Source organism: Taudactylus pleione, unplaced genomic scaffold, assembly GCF_031769625.1.
Source record: "Taudactylus pleione unplaced genomic scaffold, aTauple2 ptg000966l, whole genome shotgun sequence".
Taxonomy (NCBI): domain Eukaryota; kingdom Metazoa; phylum Chordata; class Amphibia; order Anura; family Myobatrachidae; genus Taudactylus; species Taudactylus pleione.
In genome coordinates, this window is record NW_028285367.1 from 570,016 (window position 1) to 595,103 (window position 25,088).

The window sequence follows — 25,088 nt, forward strand, 5'->3', positions numbered from 1 at the left end:
GATTCCTCAGTGTGTTTTTATCAGTCTTAGCTGAGTTTCCCCAGTGTGTTTTTATCAGTCTTAGCTGAGATTCCCCAGTGTGTTTTTATCAGTCTTAGCTGAGATTCCCCAGTGTGCTTTTATCAGTCTTAGCTGAGATTCCCCAGTGTGGTTTTATCAGTCTTACCTGAGATTACCCAGTGTGCTTTTATCAGTCTTAGCTGAGATTGCCCAGTGTACTTTTATCAGTCTTAGCTGAGATTCCCCAGTGTACTTTTATCAGTCTTAGCTGAGATTCCCCAGTGTACTTTTATCAGTCTTAGCTGAGAATCTCCAATGTGCTCTTATCAGTCTTAGCTGAGATTCCTCAGTGTGCTTTTATCAGTCTTAGCTGAGATTATCCAGAGTGTTTTTATCAGTCTTAGCTGAGATTCCCCAGTGTGCTTTTATCAGTCTTAGCTGAGATTCCCCAGTGTGCTCTAATCAGTCTTAGCTGAGAATCTCCAATGTGCTCTTATCAGTCTTAGCTGAGATTCCCCAGTGTACTTTTATCAGTCTTAGCTGAGATTCCCCAGTGTACTTTTATCAGTCTTAGCTGAGATTCCCCAGTGTACTTTTATCAGTCTTAGCTGAGATTCCCCAGTGTGCTCTTATCAGTCTTAGCTGAGATTCCCCAGTGTGCTTTTATCAGTCTTAGCTAAGATTCCCCAGTGTGCTCTAATCAGTCTTAGCTGAGATTCCTCAGTGTGCTTTAATCAGTCTTAGCTGAGATTCCCCAGTGTGTTTTTATCAGTCTTAGCTGAGATTCCCCAGTGTGCTTTTATCAGTCTTAGCTGAGATTCCTCAGTGTGTTTTTATCAGTCTTAGCTGAGTTTCCCCAGTGTGCTTTTATCAGTCTTAGCTGAGATTCCTCAGTGTGTTTTTATCAGTCTTAGCTGAGATTCCCCAGTGTGCTTTTATCAGTCTTAGCTGAGATTCCTCAGTGTGTTTTTATCAGTCTTAGCTGAGATTCCCCAGTGTGCTTTTATCAGTCTTAGCTGAGATTCCTCAGTGTGTTTTTATCAGTCTTAGCTGAGTTTCCCCAGTGTGTTTTTATCAGTCTTAGCTGAGATTCCCCAGTGTGTTTTTATCAGTCTTAGCTGAGATTCCCCAGTGTGCTTTTATCAGTCTTAGCTGAGATTCCCCAGTGTGGTTTTATCAGTCTTACCTGAGATTCCCCAGTGTACTTTTATCAGTCTTAGCTGAGATTATCCAGTGTGTTTTTATCAGTCTTAGCTGAGATTCCCCAGTGTGCTTTTTTCAGTCTTAGCTGAGATTGCCCAGTGTACTTTTATCAGTCTTAGCTGAGATTATCCAGTGTGTTTTTATCAGTCTTAGCTGAGATTCCCCAGTGTACTTTTATCAGTCTTAGCTGAGAATCTCCAATGTGCTCTTATCAGTCTTAGCTGAGATTCCTCAGTGTGCTTTTATCAGTCTTAGCTGAGATTCCCCAGTGTACTTTTATCAGTCTTAGCTGAGATTCCCCTGTGTGCTCTTATCAGTCTTAGCTGAGATTCCTCAGTGTGCTTTTATCAGTCTTAGCTGAGATTCCCCAGTGTGCTTTTATCAGTCTTAGCTGAGATTCCCCAGTGTGCTCTTATCAGTCTTAGCTGAGAATCTCCAATGTGCTCTTATCAGCTTTAGCTGAGATTCCCCAGTGTGCTCTTATCAGCCTTAGCTGAGAGTCTCCAGTGTGCTTTTATCAGTCTTAGCTGAGATTCCCCAGTGTACTTTTATCAGTCTTAGCTGAGATTCTCCAGTGTGCTCTTATCAGTCTTAGCTGAGAATCTCCAGTGTGCACTTATCAGTCTTAGCTGAGATTCCCCAGTGTACTTTTATCAGTCTTAGCTGAGATTCCCCAGTGTACATTTATCAGTCTTAGCTGAGATTCCTCAGTGTGCTCTTATCAGTCTTAGCTGATATTCCCCAGTGTACTTTTATCAGTCTTTGCTGAGATTCCCCAGTGTACTTTTATCAGTCTTAGCTGAGATTCCCCAGTGTGCTCTTATCAGTCTTAGCTGAGATTCCCATGTGTACTTTTATCAGTCTTAGCTGAGATTCCCCAGTGTGTTTTTATCAGTCTTAGCTGAGATTCCCCAGTGTACTTTTATCAGTCTTAGCTGAGATTCCCCAGTGTGTTTTTAGCAGTCTTAGCTGAGATTCCCATGTGTACTTTTATCAGTCTTAGCTGAGATTCCCCAGTGTGCTTTTATCAGTCTTAGCTGAGATTCCCCTGTGTGCTCTTTTCAGTCTTAGCTGAGATTCCCCAGTGTGCTCTTATCAGTCTTAGCTGAGATTCCCCAGTGTGCTCTTATCAGTCTTAGCTGAGATTCCCCAGTGTGCTTTTATCAGTCTTAGCTGAGATTCCCCAGTGTGCTCTTATCAGTCTTAGCTGAGATTCCCCAGAGTGCACTTATCAGTCTTACCTGAGATTCTCCTGTGTGCTCTTATCAGTCTTAGCTGAGATTCTCCAGTGTGCTTTTATCAGTCTTAGCTGAGATTCCCCAGTGTGCTCTTATCAGTCTTAGCTGAGATTTCCCAGTGTGTTTTTATCAGTCTTAGCTGAGTTTCCCATGTGTACTTTTATCAGTCTTAGCTGAGATTCCCCAGTGTACTTTTATCAGTCTTAGCTGAGATTTCCCAGTGTACTTTTATCAGTCTTAGCTGAGATTCCCCAGTGTACTTTTATCAGTCTTAGCTGAGATTCCCTAGTGTGCTTTTATCAGTCTTAGCTGAGAATCTCCAGTGTGCTTTTATCAGTCTTAGCAGAGATTCCCCAGTGTGCTCTTATCAGTCTTAGCTGAGATTCCCATGTGTGCTTTTATCAGTCTTAGCTGAGATTCCCATGTGTACTTGTATCAGTCTTAGATGAGATTCCCATGTGTGCTTTTATCAGTCTTAGCTGATATTCCCCAGAGTACTTTTATCAGTCTTAGCTGAGATTCCCCAGTGTGTTTTTATCAGTCTTAGCTGATATTCCCCAGTGTGCTTTTATCAGTCTTAGCTGAGATTCCCATGTGTACTTTTGTCAGTCTTAGCTGAGATTCTCCAGTGTCCTTTTACCAGTCTTAGCTGAGATTCCCCAGTGTGCTCTTATCAGTCTTAGCTGAGATTCCCCAGTGTGCTTTTATCAGTCTTAGCTGAGATTCCCCAGTGTGCTCTTATCAGTCTTAGCTGAGATTCCCCAGTGTGTTTTTATCAGTCTTAGCTGAGATTCCCATGTGTACTTTTATCAGTCTTAGCTGAGATTCTCCAGTGTGCTCTTATCAGTCTTAGCTGAGATTCTCCAGTGTGCTTTTATCAGTCTTAGCTGAGATTCCCCAGTGTGCTCTTATCAGTCTTAGCTGAGATTCCCCAGTGTGTTTTTATCAGTCTTAGCTGAGTTTCCCATGTGGACTTTTATCAGTCTTAGCTGAGATTCCCCAGTGTACTTTTATCAGTCTTAGCTGAGATTTCCTAGTGTACTTTTATCAGTCTTAGCTGAGATTCCTCAGTGTGCTTTTATCATTCTTAGCTGAGATTCCCCAGTGTGCTCTTACCGGTCTTAGCTGAGATTCCCCAGTGTGCTCTTACCGGTCTTATCTGAAATTCCCCAGTGTGCTCTTATCAGTCTTAGCCGAGATTCCCCAGTGTACTTTTAATATTTACTGGTTATTGCTACTCTCCATAATTTACTGGTTATTGCTACTCTCCATAATTTACTGGTTATTGCTACTCTCCATGATTTACTGGTTATTGCTACTCTCCATGATTTACTGGTTATTGCTACTCTCCATAATTTACTGGTTATTGCTACTCTCCATGATTTACTGGTTATTGCTACTCTCCATGATTTACTGGTTATTGCTACTCTCCATAATTTACTGGTTATTGCTACTCTCCATAATTTACTGGTTATTGCTACTCTCCATGATTTACTGGTTATTGTTACTCTCCATGATTTACTGGTTATTGTTACTCTCCATGATTTACTGGTTACTGCTACTCTCCATGATTTACTGGTTATTGCTACTCTCCATAAGTTACTGGTTATTGCTACTCTCCATGATTTACTGGTTATTGTTACTCTCCATGATTTACTGGTTATTGCTACTCTCCAGGATTTACTGGTTATTGCTACTCTCCATGATTTACTGGTTACTGCTACTCTCCATGATTTACTGGTTATTGCTACTCTCCATAATTTACTGGTTATTGCTACTCTCCATAATTTACTGGTTATTGCTACTCTCCGTGATTTACTGGTTATTGCTACTCTCCGTGATGTACTGGTTATTGCTACTCTCCGTGATTTACTTGATATTGTTACTCTCCATAATTTACTGGTTATTGCTACTCTCCATGATTTACTGGATATTGCTACTCTCCATAATTTACTGGTTATTGCTACTCTCCATGATTTACTGGTTATTGCTACTCTCCATGATTTACTGGTTATTGCTACTCTCCATAGTTTACTGGTTATTGCTACTGCCATGATTTACTGGTTATTGCTACTCTCCATAATTTACTGGATATTGTTACTCTCCATAATTTACTGGTTATTGCTACTCTCCATGATTTACTGGTTATTGCTACTCTCTATGATTTACTGGTTACTGCTACTCTCCATAATTTACTGGTTATTGCTACTCTCCATGAATTACTGGTTACTGCTACTCTCCATAATTTACTGGTTATTGCTACTCTCCATGATTTACTGGTTATTGCTACTCTCCATAATTTACTGGATATTGTTACTCTCCATAATTTACTGGTTATTGCTACTCTCCATGATTTACTGGTTATTGCTACTCTCCATAATTTACTGGTTATTGCTACTCTCCACCATGATTTACTGGTTACTGCTACTCTCCATGATTTACTGGTTATTGCTACTGTCCATGATTTACTGGTTATTGTTACTCTCCATGATTTACTGGTTATTGCTACTCTCCATGATTTAGTGGTTATTGCTACTCTCCATAATTTACTGGTTATTGCTACTCTCCATGATTTACTGGTTATTGCTACTCTCCATGATTTACTGGTTATTGCTACTCTCCATGAATTACTGGTTATTGCTACTCTCCATGATTTAGTGGTTATTGCTACTCTCCATGATTTACTGGTTATTGCTTCTCTCCATGATTTACTGGTTATTGCTACTCTCCATAATTTACTGGTTATTGCTACTCTCCATAATTTACTGGTTATTGCTACTCTCCATAATTTACTGGTTATTGCTACTCTCCATAATTTACTGGTTATTGCTACTCTCCATGATTTACTGGTTATTGCTACTCTCCATAATTTACTGGTTACTGCTACTCTCCATGATTTACTGGTTATTGCTACTCTCCATGATTTACTGGTTATTGCTACTGTCCAGGATTTACTGGTTATTGCTACTCTCCATGATTTACTGGATATTGTTACTCTCCATGATTTACTGGTTATTGCTACTGTCCATGATTTACGGGTCATTGCTACTCTCCATGATTTACTGGTTATTGCTACTCTCCATGATTTACTGGATATTGCTACTCTCCAGAATTTACTGGTTATTGCTACTCTCCATGATTTACTGGTTACTGCTACTCTCCATGATTTACTGGTTATTGCTACTCTCCATAAGTTACTGGTTATTGCTACTCTCCATGATTTACTGGTTATTGTTACTCTCCATGATTTACTGGTTATTGCTACTCTCCAGGATTTACTGGTTATTGCTACTCTCCAGGATTTACTGGTTATTGCTACTCTCCATGATTTACTGGTTATTGCTACTCTCCATAATTTACTGGTTATTGCTACTCTCCATTATTTACTGGTTATTGTTACTCTCCATAATTTACTGGTTACTGCTACTCTCCATGATTTACTGGATATTGTTACTCTCCATGATTTACTGGTTATTGCTACTCTCCATAATTTACTCTTTACTGCTACTCTCCATGATTTACTGGTTATTGCTACTGTCCAGGATTTACTGGTTATTGCTACTGTCCATGATTTACTGGATATTGTTACTCTCCATAATTTACTGGTTATTGCTACTGTCCATGATTTACTGGATATTGTTACTCTCCATAATTTACTGGTTATTGCTACTCTCCATAATTTACTGGTTATTGATACTGTCCTTGATTTACTGGATATTGTTACTCTCCATAATTTACTGGTTATTGCTACTCTCCATGATTTACTGGTTATTGCTACTCTCCATAATTTACTGGTTACTGCTACTCTCCATGATTTACTGGTTACTGCTACTCTCCATGATTCACTTGTTATTGCTACTCTTCATGGGTTAGTGGTCATTACTACTTTACATGATTTACTGGTTACTGCTACTCTCCATAATTTACTGGATATTGTTACTCTCCATAATTTACTGGTTATTGCTACTCTCCATGATTTACTGGTTATTGCTACTCTCCATAATTTACTGGTTATTGCTACTCTCCACCATGATTTACTGGTTACTGCTACTCTCCATGATTTACTGGTTATTGCTACTGTCCATGATTTACTGGTTATTGTTACTCTCCATGATTTACTGGTTATTGCTACTCTCCATGATTTACTGGTTATTGCTACTCTCCATAATTTACTGGTTATTGCTACTCTCCATGATTTACTGGTTATTGCTACTCTCCATGATTTACTGGTTATTGCTACTCTCCATGAATTACTGGTTATTGCTACTCTCCATGATTTAGTGGTTATTGCTACTCTCCATGATTTACTGGTTATTGTTACTCTCCATGATTTACTGGTTATTGCTTCTCTCCATGATTTACTGGTTATTGCTACTCTCCATAATTTACTGGTTATTGCTACTCTCCATAATTTACTGGTTATTGCTACTCTCCATAATTTACTGGTTATTGCTACTCTCCATGATTTACTGGTTATTGCTACTCTCCATAATTTACTGGTTACTGCTACTCTCCATGATTTACTGGTTATTGCTACTCTCCATGATTTACTGGTTATTGCTACTGTCCAGGATTTACTGGTTATTGCTACTCTCCATGATTTACTGGATATTGTTACTCTCCATGATTTACTGGTTATTGCTACTGTCCATGATTTACTGGTTATTGCTACTCTCCATGATTTACTGGTTATTGCTACTCTCCATGATTTACTGGATATTGCTACTCTCCAGAATTTACTGGTTATTGCTACTCTCCATGATTTACTGGTTACTGCTACTCTCCATGATTTACTGGTTATTGCTACTCTCCATAAGTTACTGGTTATTGCTACTCTCCATGATTTACTGGTTATTGTTACTCTCCATGATTTACTGGTTATTGCTACTCTCCAGGATTTACTGGTTATTGCTACTCTCCAGGATTTACTGGTTATTGCTACTCTCCAGGATTTACTGGTTATTGCTACTCTCCATAATTTACTGGTTATTGCTACTCTCCATTATTTACTGGTTATTGTTACTCTCCATAATTTACTGGTTACTGCTACTCTCCATGATTTACTGGATATTGTTACTCTCCATGATTTACTGGTTATTGCTACTCTCCATAATTTACTCTTTACTGCTACTCTCCATGATTTACTGGTTATTGCTACTGTCCAGGATTTACTGGTTATTGCTACTGTCCATGATTTACTGGATATTGTTACTCTCCATAATTTACTGGTTATTGCTACTGTCCATGATTTACTGGATATTGTTACTCTCCATAATTTACTGGTTATTGCTACTCTCCATAATTTACTGGTTATTGATACTGTCCATGATTTACTGGATATTGTTACTCTCCATAATTTACTGGTTATTGCTACTCTCCATAATTTACTGGTTATTGCTACTCTCCATAATTTACTGGTTACTGCTACTCTCCATGATTTACTGGTTACTGCTACTCTCCATGATTCACTTGTTATTGCTACTCTTCATGGGTTAGTGGTCATTACTACTTTACATGATTTACTGGATATTGTTACTGTCCATGATTTACTGGTTATTGCTACTCTCCATGATTTACTGGTTATTTCTACTCTCCATGATTTACTGGTTATTGCTACTCTCCATGATTTACTGGTTATTGCTACTCTCCATAATTTACTGGTTATTGCTACTCTCCATGATTTACTGGTTATTGCTACTCTCCATGATTTACTGGTTATTGCTACTCTCCATGATTTACTGGTTATTGCTACTCTCCATGATTTACTGGTTATTGCTACTCTCCATAATTTACTGGTTACTGCTACTCTCCATGATTTACTGGTTATTGCTACTCTCCATCATTTACTAGTTATTGCTACTCTCCATGATTTACTGGTTATTGCTACTCTCCATGATTTATGGATTAGTGACCCCAGTAGTAGTGCCCCCGGTAGTATTGCCCTTTACACAAAATAATCAGATATAACAATACAATACTTACCTGAAGCCCTGCTCTTGTGCCCATTACCATCTGGTCTGATTGCTCCTTGGAACTATGGGAGAGACGTCATGATGTCTCTCCCATAGTGCCCACTGTGGGAGCTGGCCAGAGTTAAGGAGTGAACTCCAACCTGCTGCTGCTGTGGGAAAGTAGCTGCCTGCTCACTGGTAACAAAATCTCAGCAGGCGCCCGGCAAATGAAGCCTACCTGCGGCACCAGGCTGTCTGGCCAGGTAAGGCGGGCTGGAAAAGGTGGAACTGGTTCCACCTCCAAATGGATCTGATGGAACACAATTCAGCCCCATACCGGCCAACTTTAACCCCTGTATGTACCCAATATGAGGTGGATTGTACCACTCAGCAGGTGTGATGCATGATACTTATTAGTTACTATTAGTGATGTGCGCTGACCTCCATGTTTTGGTTTTGGATCTGGATTAAGTTATATGTTTTGGTTCTGGTTTTGAATCTGTATTTTTTTTTTTATAAATTGATAAAAACAGCTAAATTCAAATTTTTGGGCCTTTTTTTGTTCCTACAGTATTATTAGCCTGAATAACATTACTGTACAGTCATTTCCACTGTTATATCTGTTTACAAATTAGTAATGTATTAGCAATAACCAATCACACTGACTCACAGGTACGTTCAATAGAAAACAATACAACACAGAAATTTACTAAAAATCATACATGGAATATCCTTACTCAAAACAAGTAGTTGACAAGCTGCAAAGAAAAAACCTAAACCATGTGTAAATAGCAACAGCGGACATGAATGCCCCCTACAGAAGTGCCCATGCCCCCAGCACATGCCTATTCTCAGTAAGGATGTGCACCGACCCCCATGTTTTGGTTATGGATCTGGATCTCCCCTGGTTTTGGATCCGGTTTGGTTTTGCCAAAACCTCACCTCCGTGTTTTATTTTTCGGTTTTGGTTTTAGATCTGGATTTTTTCTTTAAAAAAAAATCATAAAAACAGCTAAAATCACATAAACTTGGCATGTTTTTGTTCCTACAGTATTATTAACCTGAATAACATTTATTTCCACTTGTTTCCAGTCAATTTTGACCACCTCACAGCTCACTATATTGTTTTCATCCAGTTTAGGCCCAGCATTTGCACAAAGCTAGCTGGCTGACTAAGCTTTGCGGCATCAGTGGGTGGCACAAAAATGTGGCAGTTCAACTTCCAACATGGCATATCAGGAAACAAATGTTTTTATTATGCAAGAGAGGCCTGAGGGAGTTGGAGTATATATGTACAGTAGTTGAAGGCAGAGACAGGAAGGGTTTGATATTCTGAAGTAAATTTATGAGGGAGGAGGCATTTACAACAAAATATTTTACTCATTCACATCAGTCCTTGCCCTAGAAGAATCCTTAAGTGAAGGTGGTGTCGGCAGTGCAGGGGTGCCAGCTGTGTTGGCAGCGGTGTCAGTGAGGGGGAATGAGTGCTATCTTTCTTCCTTTTACTGTTCCCATTGAAGTCTATGGGCAAGTGCTTATTGATAGATGGCTCTCTCAGCCAATCAGCGGTAAGCCCATTTAATTCAATGTGACTTTGTAAAATGGCTGCTCGAGGCAAAACCTTGAGATCCAACAGCGGGATCTCGAGGGGTTTGCCTCAAATAGGATCCAGGGCAGGTGGGGAGATCTGAGCTGTGCCCTCAGATCCCCAAAGTTCGGATGGGCTTGCTTATCTGAGAACCAGGCCCGCTCATCTCTAGTTACTATTAGGCTACATAGTCAAGGCTGCTATAGCAAGAGTGCTTAGATTTTAAGTGCTTAGTTTAAAGTGTACTTAGAATTTTTAATTTGAAGCCGGAGTTATTCAGGAGTTAAATCGGAGGAGAACAATCAATCAGTAATTTCTGCTACCAAGGACCCTATTCATCTAACACCACATTTCTGCCATGCCTATGGATTGTGCCTGCTCCTGGATCCCCAATGCTGCCCGCAGCCCTCCTGATCCACACCTGGCTGATCTCCCCAAGCAAGCTGCTGACCCACTCCTACTGTGCCATTCTGAGTGACGCAGCAAGGTTACCCTTCAAATGGACCTTGGGTTGTGGTTGCCAAATTATGAGGCTTGGTGCAATTTTGCTCTATTCGTTGTCTTTTCCTCTTAAGTTTAGATGAACCTTTCCATAGCTGTTATATTGCTGTCACCTTGTATTAATACTGTGCATTTTGCCTCTGTATTCAGCTTTTCTTTTCTTTTTTTTTTACCAAGATGTTATATTTCTACAAGTTGCACATCCTGTCAGATGTAACTACGCAGTGCGCCCAAGATGGCTGCCTCGGATGGTGCTGACATTGCCAGGATGAGTAACTTGTGCATCTATTTATGCAGTACATATCACACCACACATGTTTCAGGGACCCCATATTTATTCCTTGTATGATATCACACACACTGTAACCTTCGTAGTGCACCCAAGATGGCTGCTTCAAATGGTACTCACATTGGCAGGATGAGCAATTTGTGGATCAATTCATGCAGTGCATATCACACCACATCTTTCCACTAGAGTGCTGCATTACTGGCGAGAGCTATTTTATGTTCACGTGTAGACCACTGATTTCACTACACATTTCATGGGGGGTCTGTGTAGTTAAATTGCAGGGTACAAAATTCCGTGTTTTCGATCTGTATCTCCTTCAAGGTTTTGGATCTGGATTTGGTTTAATAAAACCACCCTTGCGTGTTTTGGTTTTGGATCTCTATTTTTTCTAAAAAATCATAAAAACAGCTGATATCACATAATTTGGGCCTGTTTTTGTTCTTACCATATTATTAACATCAATGACATTTATTTTCATTCATTTCCAGTCTATTTTGTCCACCTCACAGCTCACAATATTGATTTGAGCCAGTTTAGGCCAAAATATTGCATTGCGCTAACTGGCTGACTAAGCGAAGTGACAGCAGTGGGCGGCACTAATATGTGACAGTTCAGCTTCCAACAAGGCACAGAGTGGCACTGCAGTGGCAGACAGGATGGAGGTGCAAGATGTAATTGTCCTTGGGCCGTCCTACCCACCCTTATGTTGTATATATTGTAAAACATTGCTTCTTTGATTTTGAATTAAGCCCTTGGGTATCGGCCTTCATAGATGACATTGATGGCCTCATGATTGCTGGTAGCAGCTGCAAGCCTGGTATGTGGTTCCTGCTCTCCTCTCATTTGATCATCATTCATATCAAGGATGATGAAATGAGGGTCACTGAGGGAAGAGCACCCCTGAATGCGGCAGCTGCCCCTTGATGAACAACACAGGCAGCACCCCTTTTTGATGGACAACAAAGCCCCCCTGCTGAGTGCAGACAGACCACCTGCAGAGTCACAAATACGTGGATGATAAACTGCGGCAGTGTCGCCGTACAATAATAGATCAGCAAAGTTACTAATGCGCGCGCACACACAAAAAAGCACTTTCATTTATTTTTTACACTGGGAAAGAGCACCCCTAATTGACAGATCACCCCCCCGGGACAACACAGCACCCCTTTATGGACTGCAGCCCTAGCCTAATGGACAAGACAACAACAAATCAGCAGCCACGGTTAATTGACAGGATAAGTGACTCAGCAGCTGCAGCACCCACTGAAGGAAGCCCCCCTTTATAAACTGCACCCTAAGCCCCTTTATGGACAACACAGCAGCAGCCTTCAGGCTGGACACACACACTGAGTGACTGACAGTGACTGACTATGTCTGCTAGCTTCTCTCTCCACAGCCGGAGTGAAAATGGTGCTCATCGCGGGGACCTTCATATAATCCAAAGCCTGCGAGAATCCGACAGCGGAAGGATGACGTTTTGCATCGTTTTGAGATCTGAGTCATGCAGGAAAACCCGAGCTTAGCTCGAATCTCGCCTCGGATCTGGAAGTTCAGGTGGGTCCGGTTCTTAGAGAACTTGACCTGCTCTTCTGTAGACCAAATATACAGTATGTGGCTATGAGACCAAATATACAGTATGTGGCTATATATACAGTATCTGGCTGTGAGAACTAGAGTTGAGAGGGTGTGGGTTCCAAAGATCTGAACCCACTTGAACTTAGGGGATCCGAGTCAGATCCAAGCCTGCTTGGGTTTTTCTGCCTGACAGATCTCAAAACAAGATAAAACGTCATCATCCTGCTATCAGATTCTCGCAGCGTCTTGGATTGTATAAAAGATCCCACAATCACCACCATTTTTCATTCTGTCTGTGGAGAGTGAGGAGGGGGCTGTGAATGTGCTGTTGCTGATGCTGTGCATAGGACCTGGCTACTGTTGTCATTGTCACTCAGGGGCTGGCTGCTTATGTCCATAGGGGCTGGGGCTGGCTGTTGTCCATATATTATATAGGGGCTGGCTGTTGTTATGTCAAAACCATAGGGGCTGGCTGTTGTTCATATAGAGTCTGACTAGCAGTTGTCCTGTCCATAGGGGCTGGCTGTTCTGTCCACTCCATAGGGGCTGGCTATTGTCCATATAGGGGCTGGCTGTTGTCCATATAGGGGCTGGCTGTTGTTCATATAGAGTCTGACTGACTATTGTCCTGTCCATAGGGGCTGGCTGTTCTGTCCACTCCATAGGGGCTGGCTATTGTCCATATAGGGGCTGGCTGTTGTCCATATAGGGGCTGGCTGTTGTCCTGTCCATAGGGGCTGGAGAGGATTTTTGTGTAAAAGCTGTATATGAGGCAACAGTTGTTGCCCATGTTGGGAAAAATCCCATTGTTGCCATGCCGGGGAAAAGGACCAAAAAATCCACTTCTCATGTGTGGAATTATTTCCACCTAAATCTAGACAACCTTTTCCAAGCCATCTGTAACAGTTGCCATGTAACAGTGAGTAGAGGTAAGGACCTTAACCATCTAGGAACCTCCTCCCTATTACATCACTTGCAGTGCATTCATCAAATTGGAATGGGTATTTCAAATTCTGAAACTTTGGGGACAAAAAACCAAACAACAATCAGTCCAGTGTCCCCTAGCTGCTCCCTTCTATCTGGACCAAAGCACCTGCAATCTCCACCACCAACACTTGCATCATCATCAACATCCTCATTCGTGTTTGGAAGTAGTCCTGCATCCAATTTCAAAAGCATGACTGACTCCTCCCCTATCCGTGATTCCTGAGAAGGATCCTTGAGTGCTACGCCTGTTGCTGATGCTGGGGGTGGATCTTCATCCCAGAAGGGGACAAAGAATACTACTACTAGTAGTAATTAAAAAAAAAACAATTGACTATTAAACAGTCCTTTGATAGAGGGAGTAAGTATAACAGCTGTCACCAAGTTTCACAGTGGATCACTGATGGCATGACAGCTGTGCTAGTATTAGATGGTGAAATAATAAAACATGAGAATGATAGTCTGGAGGAAGTGCAAAAGGAGGATGAGGGGGAATTTTGTGTCCTAACTGACTGTAATGTGGATGTTGATGATGAGGATGTGGTTTGCGTAAATCAGCCACCAGTGGCAGCAGTTCATGCTCTTAAAAAGAAAGCCAGAAAAGCCACGTCTTGTGTGTGGAATTATTTTAATCTAAATTCTGACAACAGTTGTGAAGGCATCTATTCCATTTGTTAAGCCAAAATTAGCAGAGGAAGGGACTTTAACCATCTAGGCACCTCCTCCCTGTTACGTAATTTGCAGCGAGTTCATGCAATTTGTTTAGCAAAATTATAATAATTTGTAAATTAATAAAAAGCAGTCCAGTATCAGCTACCAGCAGTTTGGACCAGCACATGCAATCTCCACCACCAACACCCTCATCATCAACCTCCATAATAATTGCAGGTAGTCCTTCCAAAAAATGTTCTGTGTGGGTGAAAACAAACCAAGGAGTTCAGCCACGAAAGTGTCAGTCCTAGTGGCTAAAGTGTTTGGTTTGTTACACTGTGCATGTCCTTCTTATTATCCCACATAAGAGTGGGTGGGAGGGACAATTCCATCTTGCACCTCTTTCCTTTACATTTGGCACAATTTGGGGCATCGCCATCCTGTCTGCCACTGCTGTGTGGCAATGTTTCATAGATGTCCTATATTTTTTTAAACTGCCATGTGTTTGTGCCGCTGCTCTGTTGCTTACTTTAGCCACCCAGCTCGTTGTAGCCTTTGGCCTATATTGGTGAAAAATAGTGAATTCAATATTGTGAGCTGTGAGGTGGTTACAAATGCCTGAAAATGATTGTTATTAAGGTTAATAATACTGTAGGAACAAAAATAGGCCCAAATTATTTGGTTACAGCTGTTTATATAATTTTTTGGAAAAAATACAGATCCAAAACATGGCTATAAGTCCATATATACAGTACATGGCTATGAGACCATATATACAGTACATGGCTATGAGACCATATATACAATACGTGGCTATGAGACCATATATACAGTACGTGGCTATGAGACCATATATACAGTACGTGGCTATGAGACCATATATACAATACGTGGTTATGAGACCATATATACAGTATGTGGCTACGAGACCATGTGACCGGATGGCTTCCAGCCCGGACTCCCGATCACAGGTTGGGGGGTTTTGATCCCCACTTGACCTTGGGGTATCAGGGATTCCCGCTTACTGTCAGTAACTGCCTGTCACTGACTCCGCCCACTGTGCCATGGGCGTAACGATGCTGCCACCACCAAACTCTACCATCGGTGTTTGGAACCACTTCTTACGTACCCTTGGGCTCCTACCTCAGCACCTGGAACCGCTTCTGCTGCGTATGCATTTGATTTTCTGCGGCCACACCCCCTGATTGGTGTCGGCTGATTCCTCCTGATCCCTTGCAATGGACCAGGTCTGCACAGTAGCTGACAGAGGGCTTGAACTTGGAGACACGGAGCTCTTACCCAGAACAGCCGGAGAACGGAAAAGCTTTTGATGCAATTCTGTTGGTCGCAGGATTAAGATGCAGTTGAAGTCAGGCAAGATGTTACAGCAATTCTTCTCCACAGAGGATTTTCAAAGATGTACAATTTTTACCAGGCACGAGGCCTCCTTTTATGCCACTCCAATACACATTACCACAGGGGTAAGTCCGCCCTGGGTTCCTCTTGGCCAATCAGGCTCTCTCACAAAACATAAATGAAATGAATACATCTTATATTTCACAGAAATTGAATCAATTTCCTTGATACCACCCAAAAACATTTGGTTTCCTAAGCACAAACTGAGTTAGCATATACTGTTTCTGAAAAGGTAAATATAATGCAAATTCCTATTGCATTTGTCCTTTCACATGTCTATGACTAAACCAGTTTGGGCTTTCTGAGTCTTACACCTTCTAAGCTCTTACACAACATAGAAGCTTCCTAAACACAAACAACTTGTTTTTGCCAAACTTGCTGGGTATTGTACATAGACACACGAGAGACCTCTGCATTGCATTTCAATGAAAGTGCTAAACGAAGGCTTGGTCACTACGTCAGGATAATTACATATCACTAGGAGGTGAGAATATCTCAAAACTATTTGACTTAATTGTTACAGCCTTCTAAGCAAAATAACTTATACATTCCTTATAAGTGCATAGGCTAAACATTTAAAAAGTACATTTCCCCAACTGCGCACAGCACATTGAATGACATGTTCAAACACATTACGTATACATTCGCAGTACGTGGCGCACCGCACCTAAAGGTCCTTTTAATAATGGTGCTGCGGCATGAGGGTTAATCTCTTCAGTGCCGTGGCAGCCATTTTAATCACGTGTGGTCGGCCTCCGGCCACAGACCATATATACAGCATGTGGCTATGAGACCATATATACAGTATGTGGCTATGAGACCATATATACAGTACATGGCTATGAGACCATATATACAGTACATGGCTATGAGACCATATATACAGCATGTGGCTATGAGACCATATATACAGTATGTGGCTATGAGACCATATATACAGTACATGGCTATGAGACCATATATACAGTACATGGCTATGAGACCATATATACAGTATGTGGCTATGAGACCATATATACAGTACATGGTTATGAGACCATATATACAGCATGTGGCTAGTCCCTCCAATACCATCACACGGACTCTTACCATGAGATGTGGCAAAAAAATTCCATTCTGCTTGAATGTTGAAGTCATCCTTATGGAAGCATAAGTTCAGGAAGTTTTTGCAGTTCTTGTATTGTGCACTAGCACCATTACTGAAGTAGTAAACATACTCCAATTTTGGTAATAGTTTCACTAACTGTTTCATAATGAACTGTTTTTTGAGTAGCTAGTAATACAGCAGTCCGTATTAAACCAACTACCAAATGTGCACTTTGAAGGAGAAGCTGCCATGATTGACTATCTTTCTGTGTCTACCTCTCTCTTTCCCTGGAAAGTATTAGATTTGGTTTCTCTAAAGAGAATCCCCTTCCCATCAATTTCTGTTGTTTCATTTTCTGTATGGGAGTTTTGTCCCATTGCCTCAGTTTAGTTCACTTTTTTTTATATGGTTTTTAACAATGAGTAAATTATGTATGCGGTACACCAGTAATCAAGTGTCAGCTTGATGATTTTTTTTCTCCAATATTATGTATGTGGTACAACAGTAATCGAACATAAACTTCATATTTTTTTCCTCCACTATTAAACAGTACCCTACTGATTTTTTTGTGCTAGTAAAGTATACCTTTTTTAAGCACCCTCCAAAAAATGGGATCCCTAGTGTTGATGGAACCCTAGCGGTTTTAATTCTATTTGAAAAATGTGCGTTTTTGCCGAAACACAAAACAAGAGGCAGATAAAATAATTTGGTTTGGATTTTTGGATTCGGGAGGAAAAGTTACCTTTAGTAGGCTTCCAATTATGTGGTGATTCCTTAATAAACACCCGTGATACTTCAAATAAACTGGATAAAGAAGCCATGATTAGTAAATTTAATAAATTGAAAAATCAATATTTAATCAACTAATTGTCAGACAGTCGAGAAATTTGGTAGAAATAGTTGTTTTGACATCCTCTCTTAACTAAAAAAATTTCAAAAAAATCTGAGATGGGTGGTGGAAATTTAACTTTTTTGTGGTGATCTCATGATATATACAATATGTGGCTATGAGACCCTATATACAGTATGTGGCTATGAGACCCTATATACAGTATGTGGCTATGAGACCCTATATACAGTATGTGGTTATGAGACCATATATATAATATGTGGCTATGAGAATATATATACAGTATGTGGCTATTAGACCATATATACAGTATGTGGCTATGAGACCATATATACAGTACATGGCTATCAGACCATATATACTGTACGTGGCTATCAGACCATAAATACAGTACATATATACAATTAGGGGTGTGCACTGCCCACTTTTCGTGTTTTGGATCTGGATCTTTCTTCGTGTTTTGGATCTGGATTGGTTTTGCCAAAACCACCCTTCCGTGTTTTGGGTTCTGGGTTTTGTGTTTTGGATCTGTATTTTTTTTTAAAAAACCCATAAAAACAGCTAAGATCACAGAATTTGTAGGTTTTTCTGCTCCTATGCTATTATTAACCTCAAAAACCTTAATTTCCACTCAATTCTAGTCTATTCTGAACACCTCACACCTCACAATAGTGTTTTTATTTCCAAAAGGTTGCAACGAGGTAGCTGGATGACTATGCTAAGCGACACGAGTGGGCGGCACAAATACGTGACCCATCTAGGAGTGATACTGCAGTGGCAGACAGGATGGCAGTTTGAAAAACTAGGCCCCAAACTATACATAATGCAAAGAAAAAAAAGAGGTGCAAGATGGAATTGTCCTTGGGCCCTCCCACCCACCCTTATGTTGTATAAACAGGACATGCACACTTTAACAAACCAATCATTTCAGCGCCAGGGTCTGCCACACAACTGTGGCTGAAATGATTGGTTCGTTTGGGCCCCCACAAAACAAGCTGGCAATTAATCTGTCCCTGCACAAACTGGGTCTACAGAGGCAAGATGTTGTCCTCATCCTCCTCATCCACCGATTCCTCACCCTCTTCAGTGTTGTGTACATCCTCATCCTCACAGATTATTAACTCGTCCCCACTGGAATCCACCACCACAGGTCCCTCTGTACGTTCCGGAGGCTGGTCTCCCTGGAAGAGTTGATAATTCATTTTTATGAACATCATCTTCTCCACATTTTGTGGAAGCAACCTCCTACGCCTTTCGCTGACAAGGTTCCTGGCTGCACTAAACACTCTTTCAGAGTACACACTGGAGGGGGGGCAACTCAGTTAAAATAGAGCCAGTTTGTACAGGGGCCTCCAAATTGCCTCTTTTTCCTGCCAGTACAGGTATGGACTGTCTGACATGCCTACTTGGATGCTGTCACCGATGTAATCCTCCACCATTCTGTCAATGGTGACAGTATCATATGTAGTGACAGTAGACATGTCAGAAATTGTTGCCAGGTCCTTCAGTCCGGACCAGATGTCCAAATTTGGTCCTGCCTGCCCTGCATCACCGCCAGCGGGTTGCTTAGGATACCTAAGTTTTTTCCTGGCAGCTCCAGTTGCGGGAAAAGATGAAGAAGGAGCTGTTGACGTGTCATGTTCCGCTTCAGCTGACAGTGTTTTCACCAGCAGGTCTTTGCACCTCTGCAGGCTTGTGTCAGCCGGAAAGAGAGACACCACATAGGCTTTAAACCTAGGATCGAGCATGGTGGCCAAAATGTAGTTGTCTGATTCCAACAGATTGACCACCCTGGAATCCTGGCAAAGCGAATGAAGGGCTTTATCCACAAGTCCCACATGCTGAGCGGAATCGCTCCGTCTTAGCTCCTCCTTCACTATCTCCAGCTGCTTCTGCAAAAGCCTGATGAGGGGAATGACCTGACTCAAGCTGGCAGTGTCTGAACTGACTTCACGTGTGGCAAGTTTGAAGGGCTGGAGAACCTTGCACAACATGGAAATCAGGGCCTGATTCAGAGCCACTTCTAAGCAGCCACTCCTTTGTTCCGAGCGATGTTCACACATCTGCGCATGCGTATGGGTTTTAGTAAGCATGCGCAAACCAGTCAGTGCGGTCGAAAATCGTGTGCTCGCAAAATAGCGAATGCCTGCTAATTTGAGTGACAGAGTGAGGCGTTTGTGGGTGGTAACAGGGGAAGGTGCTTGAAAATGGGTAGTGGAGATCCGAACGCAGGCGTGCCAAACGGTCAAAACGGGCGTTTAATGGGTGTGCATAATTAACAAAGCAGCGTCATCGACCACGTCAGTTGGGTGTCTTTTAGCTAGAACTGCTCGCTTGATTGCGGTAGGAAAATGCTACCACAAGAATAGCGAGCAGTTCATTCGCCTTTCGATGTACTCGATTAATCTAATAAATAGCGGAGATGACGTATGATGCGAGCGGCCAGGGGCCGTTTTTTGCAATAAAACATCCGCATGTTTTGTTAGCTCGTTCAGACATAGAGGCGTCAACAGACCGCAAAGAGCGAACGGTCAATTTAAATAGCCAGCCACTCTTTCTGGACGAGCGAGCGCAAATAGCGTCCAGCTCTGAATCAGGCCTACATTCTCCACTGCGCTTGAGTCAGGTGCATACCCCCTCCTTTGCCTATGTCATAGGTGGATGTATAGGCTTAAATGGCCTTTTGCTGCTCCTCCATCCTCTGAAGCATATAGAGGGTTGAGTTCCACCGCGTCAGAACCTCTTGCTTCAGGTGATGGCGGGGCAGGTTCAAGAGTGTTTGCTGGCGCTCCAGTCTTCGGCACGCAGTCGCTGAATGGCGAAAGTGGCCAGAAATTTTTCAGGCCACCCAAAGTGTCTCCTGCACGCTCCTGTCACTTTTCAGAAAATTCTGCACCACCAAGTTTATTGTGTGAGCAAAACATGGGATGTGCTGGAATTTGCCCAGATGTAATGCTCGCACAATATTGGTGGCATTGTCAGATATCACAAATCCCCAGGAGATTCTAAGTGGTTTAAGCCACTGGGCGATGATTTCCCTCAAGAGGGAAGAGGTTGTCGGTGGTGTGCCTCTTACTGAAACCGATGATACACAGCGTAGCCTGCCCTGGAACGAGCTGGCGTTTCTGAGATGCTGCTACTGGTGACGCTGCTGCTGTTGCGGCGTAAGGTGATACATCTACCCAGTGGGCTGTCACAGTCATATAGTCCTTAGTCTGTCCTGTTCCACTTGTCCACATGTCCGTGGTTAAGTGGACATTGGGTACAACAGCATTTTTCAGGACACTGAGGACACTTTTTCTGACATTTCTGTACAGTCTCGGTATCGCCTGCCTAGTGAAGTGGAATCTAGACAGGATTTGGAACCGGGGACACACTACCTCCATCAATTGTCTAAATCCCACTGCACTAATGGCGGATACCGGATGCACGTCTAACACCAACATAGCAGTCAAGGCCTCAGTTATACGTTTTGCTTCAGGATGATTGCTGTCGTACTTCTTCCTCCTTGCTAAGGACTGTTGGAGGGTCAATTGTTTAGTAAAAGTAGTGGTGTTCCTACTTCCTCTCTGGGATGATGAACGACTCCCAGCAGAAGCAACAGCAGCAGTGGCAGCAGTAGGTGTAGCAATGCAGGATCCTCCGGAGGAATCCCGGATAGGAGAGTCAGTCATGCCAGTGACATGGCCTGCAGGACTACTTCCGATCCTGACTAAGGAGGAAATTGACGAGGCGGGAGTTGACGGTGTGGTTTGCAGGCACTTGGATACAAGAGGACAACGGGATTTTGGTGTCCCTGGACTGCTTACGGTCTTAGCCAAAGATTCTGAACTTGACAGTAACTTTTTATGAACGTGCTGCATGTAACGTATAAGGCAGGATGTTCCTAGGTGGTTAACGTCCCTACCCCTACTTATTTCACCTTTACATATGGTACATATGGCAAGACAGTTGTTGTCCGGATTTGGATAGAAATATTGCCAGACCAAAGAGGTGGAATGTTTGGTCTTCTGCCCAGGCATGACCTGATTTAAACAAACCACATCACCATCAGAATCCTCCTCACCAACTTCCTCCTCAGCGCCAGCTACACCAGTATCCTCATCCTGTTGTACTGCAACAGTGACATCTTCAATTTGCATATCAGCAAGTGGACTGTGGGTGCTCCTTTCAGCACTTGCAGAGGGCGTGCATATGGTGGAAAGAGCCACCTCTTCCCGTCCAGTGCTGGGAAGGTCAGGCATCGCAACCGCCACCACACTTGGACTCTCCTTGGGGATTTGTGATATCTTCTTAGAATGCACAGTTCTTTGCTGTGCTTTTGCCAGCTTAACTCTTTTGATTTTTGTAGTGGGAGGAGGGCTTCCATCGTCATGTGAAGCTGTGAAGACCTTAGCCGTTCCTTGCCACTCCATATCGTAAATGGCATATTGGCAAGTTTACGTTTCTCTTCAGATGATTTAAATGTTTTTTTTAAGGTCATTTTCCTGAACTTTGTCATTTGGGATTGTATGTGCCCTCTACTATGACATTGGGCATCAGCCTTGGCAGACGACGTTGATGGCATGTTATCGTCTATGTCATGACTAGTGGCAGCAGCTTCAGCACTAGGAGGAAGTGGTTCTTGATCTTTCACTATTTTATTTTTATCGGAGAAAGTTTGGTCCTCCATTTATGTTATATTGATATATACGTGCGGCTAAGGCGCACACAAACACAGAAAATAATTTTTTATTTTTGTTGGAGACTAGTGCACTTTGTGGGTTACACCACCCTTTAAGAAATGAGCCAGCCGTCCCTTTACTTATGGGACACAGGCACACGCTTGGCACTGCTCCTTTGTTGATGCACGTGCAGCCACAGTGCACACAATTCACAAACACAGAAAATATATATATTTTTTTTGCACTTGGGGAAGCACCCCTGATGGACAGAGCACCCCCTGGACAACACCTCGGCACCCCTTTAGGACTGGGACACTGCACAGGACTTTGGAGTGGACACAGCCCCTATGGACAACTGACTGCACAACACAGTCCAGCCAGCCCCTATGGACTTTGGAGGAGTGGACACTGCCCCTATGGACAACAGCAGCACAGCACAACACAGCCAGCCCCTATGGACTTTGGAGGAGTGGACACAGCCCCTAAGGACAACAGCAGCACAGCACAACACAGCACAGCACAACACTACTCTGCACTACACTACACTACACAGCCCAGCCAGCCCTAACTCCCACCCTCCCTCTTCACTATCCACAGCCGAGTGAGAAAATGGCGCAGACATGGGTACCTTATATAGGAGCCAAAACCTGTGAGACCCGGAAGGCGGGATGATGACGTTTTGCCTCGATTTCAGATCCGAGTCAGGTGGGAAAAGTCGAACCTGACTCGGATCGGCCTCGGATGGGGGGGGTTCGGATTTCAGAAATCCGAACCCGCTCACCCCTATATACAATACGTGGCTATGAGACCATATATACAGCATGTGGCTATGAGACCATATGTACAGTATGTGTCTATGAGACCATATATACAGTATGTGACTAAGGGCTCTATTTATCAACATTATTTTTACCCTTTTCACATTATTTTAGTTTCACCTGTATTTATTACAGGGCAATTGGAGTAGAATTAGTAAAATTCTACTCCAACCCCCAGTATCACTTATTTTTAGTAAAGCAGATTGCATTTCCCATAATTGTAATGGGAAATGTGATCTGTGTGCAAGTTACTAAAAATAAATTGTAAAAAAATACCGGGGGATGCCCTGTGATAATAACGCCACCTGGAGGTGGCATTATCCAGGGTCTCCCCCGGTTACTGGGCTCCCACTCTGCTCTAACGGGGAGAGCAGAGGCGGGAGCCGGTACCAGTAATCAGCTGTGTGGTCTAAACAGACCACAAGCTGATTGCTGTAAAAAAAAGAAAAAAAAATTAAACATTTTTTTTTTACTTACCTGAATCCAGGGACCGGTGATCGGGCCTCCGGTGATGGCTCCTCTCCGGTCAGCTGGTCTCCCACAGTGCTCTGGGGCCTGGTCATCAGGTGATCGGGCCCCAGTGCAGTATGGGAGATCACCTGATCGGGAAGCCCGGAGAAGATCACCGGAGGCCAGGAGGATGCAGGTAAGTGTAATGAAGGGAGGGGGGGGTCGCGGGGGGGGGGAGGGGGGGTCACGGGGGTCCACGATCTCGGGGGCGGGGCTTAGCACCGGGGGGCAGGGCTTAGCATCGGGGGGGGGTTAGTAGCGGTGGTCGGTCGGCGCATGCGCGGGCTCTTAGTCACGGTATTTTTTCCGAAAATACCGCGACTAAAGTGCGGATGGGATCCGCAGGGACAGAGCTTTATCGCAAGCTCTGTCCCTGCAAGGGATTTATAGTAAATCCCTGTGATATTACCTGAATTCGCAATGCGAATTCACTCAGTAATATCACACCACAATCTGCATTCAATATGCGGATTGTAGTAAATAGAGCCCTATGAGAACATATATACAATACATGGCTATGATATGTTATATACAGTACATGGCTATATACAGTACGTTGCTATGACAGAATATATACAATATGTGGCTATGATATGTTATATACCGTATCTGGCTATGACTGAATATATATAATACGTGGCTATGACAGAATATATATATATAATACATGGCTATGACTGAATATATATAATACGTGGCTATCACTCAGCCATCACGCAGCACTGTGGCTATATAAACAATGAATATTAATGAAATTACAATTGTTTGGCCTGTGGAGCTGCCCCTGGGTCCATATACACCTATTACAGGTGATATTACATTGTTACATCTATGTAAAGCAGAATAAAGGACATGTCCTACCTTAGTGTCCACCTCAAGAAGCTGCCACGAGCACCACCCGGGTCCTAGGCTCTCTCACCAATGCTGCAGAAAGTCACTAATGCAACAATGTTACCCAGTGAGTTATAGGAACCGTCAGACGTCAGAAGGGCTGACCTGCTCATAGCCTGCAGACATATGACAATGACATATTTCCTGTATTCTGTGACATCCCTGTGTCTATCAAGAGAATCAGTTCATGATTGTACAATTTCCCTGCAGCGTTTACCCTGAGCTGCAGTTCTAGGTACAGGCTCATTGTACCTGCAATGACTGGACTCATAGTGACCTTATATCTGCCATATATTTCACATCTGTCCCTCTCTGACCACTCACCAGCATACACTGTGATACCTGCAGCTGGCCTGTCCTGCCATATACTGTGGCCTGTGATGCCATATACCCCACCTCTAGGTACCTATTGCCATGCTCAGTGGAAGTGTGCCCATGGCCTTAATTGTCAGCCCGATGCAAATCACTGATGAGTGCAGGAGGCCACGGCTGCCATACTAACTACCTTATCCTAATGCCAATCTCCGAACACTTTCATTAAGTTATAAAATCCACAGCTTGTGCACCCACAGCTGCCATCATTAGAATCAGCACTTACTGCACACTAGCCCCAAGGTGGGTGCAAACATCCTTAGAAAAAGGCGCCTTTCATTATATAGAACACAGAAAAGAGGAATTTGCCCTCCAGCACATTGCAGCTAAATTAAAAATACTTGACTCCTACATGATAATAGAAATTCAGAGGTATTGGATACATACATTTGCAAATATATGAATAAACGCTGGGCCGACCTCAAGGCTCCTCTATACCAGCATCCCTAACTCCCTAACATTAAGGGGTTCACGTTCGAGAAGCAAGGCACCCCAAAAAA

At 42.7% G+C, this 25,088-nt stretch overlaps 1 long non-coding RNA gene across 2 annotated transcripts in view; it reads right to left on the reverse strand.

The window, feature by feature from the left end:
* LOC148473140 (uncharacterized) overlaps positions 1-24,253 on the reverse strand; it is a 164,527-nt gene extending 140,274 nt beyond the window's left edge. The window contains exons 1-2 of one of the 2 annotated variants that reach the window (XR_015873003.1): positions 24,187-24,251; positions 17,226-17,287 (exon numbers count right to left, since the gene is read on the reverse strand). This is a non-coding gene — a long non-coding RNA (uncharacterized LOC148473140). Of the gene's footprint in view, positions 1-17,225; positions 17,288-24,186 lie in introns of both variants that reach the window. The other variant, XR_015873002.1, reaches the window with a different exon arrangement.
* Between the last annotated feature and the right edge of the window lie 835 nt (positions 24,254-25,088).